The following is a 5,021-nucleotide window of genomic DNA, read 5'->3' on the forward strand; positions in this document are numbered from 1 at the left end:
TCTTGAATTATGAAGATGAGGAAGCCCTGTATGTGGAACGATATAAATATGCAAGTGTACACAATTGTACCAAGTAATAAAGTGACAAGTAAATGTCAAGTTATCATAGAAAATATTTATGAAATGTGAAATTAAACAAATTGGTAGTGAAAACAATAGTTGATTTGAAGAAGTGATCTGTAAACTAAAAATTAACTAAGTAAGAAAAATAAAAAGTAAAAATTCCAATGCACAATTTCAAAAAGATGAGTTTTAATCAATATGACATAATTGTGTTAGACCGATTACGTTTTCAATTTAAAATTACTAAACTCATGTTCATGTTGTTACGAATAATTTCACGGAAACTTGGTATTTTGCTAACTAACACACATAAAAACTTACTAAACCAATTAATCTCTTGAACATATTGCTGTGTCAATTCAAACAATTAATCAATTTTCATAAGCAAGTATAAGATTAAATGAAATAACAACATAGTCCTATATTGAAACAATTTAATCACAATAATGTTGCAAGTTATGCAAGACTAATATACCGTTTAATATCGTCGCCAATTTAACCTTTAGCTACCTTAGACGATTAAACATGCACCAATTAAATACTGTATCAATTAATTACAATTTCAATAAAATTAATAGTTAATTCTTTTGTTACCTTACAATTATAATGCCAGTAAAACATAGACATGATTTTATTTAACTGAATAAATTACCAAGGCTTAATAACAACATGAGCATGATTATAATAATTGAAGTGGATAAAATGCAATCAATCTGACACAAATTAAACTTATTTCATTTTAATTAAATCAAGAATAACAACACAATAGATATCCATGTTCATGATCACAACATAAACAAGAAAATTAAAGAGAACAGAACTAGGAAGAAAATTTAGTATATTTTTAAAGGTAGACTAGTGCACTCTTCTCCTTCTCTGCTTGTTTTGTTGATCCAAGGCCTTCACAAACACTTGAATGTTTCTAATCCAAGGTGGATGAAAGCTCTTTTTCAAGAGGGAAATCGACAAGGTAATTAAACAAAGCAAAATGGGAAAACAAGAAGGGAATGGAAAAGAAAGTAAGTGAAAGAGAGATATGTGTGGGAATGAATGATGTGTGAAATGAGGAAGTTAAGAGGGATATTTATAGGAGAGAATGAATGCTAACAATAGAAAATAAATTTCAGCCATTCAAGCTCCCGGCCATTCATTGAGAAAGTTTTATGTTTCAAACTTCGTTATATTTAGCTTAAGGCAAAAAGTGAAAGGCACAAAAGGTGGAGGGGTTTGAATAGCAATTAGGAGAAGCTCAAGGAAGATTTGTAAGTATGAAAATAAGCTAAAATCAATTGATTGGATCATCTATAGGGATGGTTTCAGGCTGTCCAATTGCTTGGTGGTCCAGCCCTCTATACTTAGCACAATGGACCACTTTCTTCTTCAGACTTTATATTAATTTTGACCCAATTAATGTTGCATAAAAATTAAATATAAAGTATGGATAATAATCATTATTGGATTGTCCTTGGCCGAAAAATAATTTAGCCATGCTCTTGATTCACTTGATGCAAAAATTACCCTAATAGTTTGAGCCTTTCAAGGTATCTGCTGCGCCAATTATCACCTTTTGTGCAAAACTGTCGAAAATAAGCCAATTAATTATTCTATGATTAAAATATGAATTTTGACAAAAATTACTACGAAACTGAATGAATTAGAGCTCAAAAGGTGCTGAAAAAGGCTATATATTTTTATGTTCCACACCCCAAACTTAATTCATTGTTTGTCCTGAGTAATGCACAAATTGAAAAGGGCTTAAAATCAACATTGAAAAATATCTTTAGAATACATTTCGCCTACAATTATGAGTTTAGTGTAATTATGCTCAAGAATAATTGTCGAAACCATTTTAAATCGGGTTTGGAAAATGGTAATCAACTTTAAGAAAAACGAAAACGGGAGTCGCCACCAATCTTTTTAGGTGTGATTGGATCACCTTATAAAATGTTTTGTTTTAAAACATTAATTTTGGTCTACAAAAGTCGAGAAAATGAATTCAGGAGTCGGTTACGTACGAGGAAGGGTTAGCACCCTCGTAACGCCCAAAAAAATTGGTACCTATTTGATTATCAAGTGTCTTTAATGTCGGAAATTTAAAATATTTTAAGATGCAGTCCTCTTTTAATATTTTTGATTTTGAAAATTAGGGTTCACTTGTATCAAATGAATTAAAATATTACATCCAATAAGTTAGGACACAATATTTTTAAAATATTTGACACTAAGTTAGCCTTTTTGGAAATCTATATCTCGAAACAACAAACCGCCATATCTAGTAAGCTAGGACACAACGCCTTGAAATTCTGAGACAGTGGCTTGCACTTTAAAAAAACCCTTAAAAAACTTAGAAGGGTGCTTGACTATTCAAATTCAACGAGAAAAGTTGCAACCCAATAAGTTAGGGCACTACTTGTCTCGAAGCTTCCAAACACCAAGTATTGCCTTTTTGTTTTTGAAAAACTTTGAAGTCTCATTTTTTAAATTGATGCATGAGGAATCATATTACATTATAAATCATGCATGAGAACATATTATCGTAATAGATAAACAAAACATGCATTTAAACAATATGATAGCAATAATATAAAAACCATGCATTAGATACCTACATAGAAAAAATAATAAATATAGCAAATCTTAACAACATACATACATAGCATATATAGAAGATGAATAAGCAAAACATACAAACATACAAAGTAATAATTAAAAATGATGTATAATATACAATTTAATACATATAAAAAAGCAATAATATCAATGTACATATAAAATATAACATCAAATTAAAAAAAAACTAACGTTTAATACCTAAATGATATATATACAATAAAAATATATAAATGAATAAAAATATAAAAATAAAGTAGGTAATTGTTAACGAAATATACTTATAATAAAAAATATGATACTTAGTAATAATTTTAAAATAGTATTTAATATATATAAAAATAAAAGATTAATATTATGTATAAAATAAAATATATTGGTTTAGAAAAATAATGTATAAAACACCAAATATGTAAAAGAATTTATATTTATAATAAAATAATTATATAATATCTATATAAATATAAGTTTAGAATAATATAAAATAAGTAATTAATGAAGAAATATACATATCATACAAATTATAATATTATAATATCTTCAAAATGTATAATAATAAAATATAAATAAGGTAATTATTAACATATAAATAAAAATAAGTATATAATACAAGTTAAAAATCTTTAATGATAATAATATATAGATAAAATGTATAATAATAATAATTTGTGAAAAATAATATATAATAATATATAATAAAATAATTATATACAATATAAAAATAAGGTTAAGAATAAAATAAATAACAATATAAAAAAATAATAATAAAAAAATATATATATGGGGTTAAATTTGAAGTTCAATAAAATTACAGGGCAAATTTAAAAAAAAAATAAAGCTGAATTAAGGTCCTAATTGAAACGCGCGTAAAACGAAAGGGACTCATTAGGCAAAATGCCCTATTCCCAAAACGGCAGCGTTTTAATTCTGTGTTTAAAAGAGGGTCAGGGATCATATTGAAACCAAAATAAAAATAATGGGAAAAAATTAAAAATTGCAATAAACTTAATTTAACAGATGAAAAGAGGAAAGGACTAAAGGGATAATTATCCCATTTTCGGAAAACACGCGGACCCTCCGGGTCGGATCGGGTTGGATCTTGGGCCCTATATAAGTTAAATTTTGATTTTAAAATTCATTTCTAACACCCTTTTTAAAAAAAAACAAAAAAAACTCTAAAACCCCCTCTCCGTCCTTTCACCTGAGTTCCAACAACGGCCGATGACCACCGCTCACGCACCACCGTACACGGTGGTCAGAGGTTCAAAATTTCTCCCCTTTCCAAGCGAATCACAGGTATTACTTCTCCTCTTTATTTTTTAAAAGTATTTTTGTGTATTGCAACTTAAAAATGAACTATTTTCCCTTTGTTTTTTTTTTAAAAATATGTTTTTGGATCGTTTGTTGTATTAAAAATACATGTATATATATAAATAAGAAAAAGAAAGAAAATAATAGAGAATAAAAATAGTAAATCCTTTGAATCTGCCGTGAGTTTTATTTATTCTATACTGTCGTATATATGTGTTTAAAACCGAAAAATAGAAAAATCTTTTCTTACAACAACAGTATTCGGGCTTTATAGCTACTGTTTACATTTGGTAAGAAATATTTCCTTTAGTTTTTTCCTATTTGTGCTGTTTTCCTTTCCATTTGTGTGCAGGTGAACACGGAAATCACGGCGGTGATGAAGACTTCGAGGATGGCGGCAACGGTCTCGGCCTTGACTGCATTGATGGCCTCGATTCGGGGAGCTGGACAGACGCTCCCCGAAGCTTCCAGAATCCTTTACGGCGCGAGGAGAAAGAGAGTTAGGAAGAAACCGTAGGGTTTGATTTGGGTCCGTGTGTTTGGGGCTCGTTGGGCCTGCTAAAAATTTAGGCCTATGATTGTATTCGGGTTGTGATGTATTGGGTCATTATAACGGGCTATGGGGTAGTTGGGTTAGTTTAGGGTCTATTGGGCTGTAAAAGGACTGTTTAATAAATAAACATTTATTTATTATTTTTTTATTTTCAATTTTAAAACTCGGGCAAATTTTGGTTACTACAATAATAATTTTAAAATTATGCAACTCAAGTATACATATTGTTCGAATTATTCACAATTGTTATCATTCTAGCAAGAATAGACTAAATTTTTTCTCAATAAAGATATGCTAATTCTTACAAATTAATTTTTATTCCCTTATTTAAGACTAAACTACAATCACTAAATTTAACTTATGTCTTCATCTGTTGAACTTAGCATTTTCTCTCCACTAATGTAGGTAGCACATAAATCTGAATTGAAAGGCCTTTTAAATAGGTTGTAACGTGGCTAGGCTAGGGGTAGGTAAAAGATAGATA

Source organism: Gossypium hirsutum, chromosome A03, assembly GCF_007990345.1.
Source record: "Gossypium hirsutum isolate 1008001.06 chromosome A03, Gossypium_hirsutum_v2.1, whole genome shotgun sequence".
In the NCBI taxonomy this organism is placed as follows: Eukaryota; Viridiplantae; Streptophyta; class Magnoliopsida; order Malvales; family Malvaceae; genus Gossypium; species Gossypium hirsutum.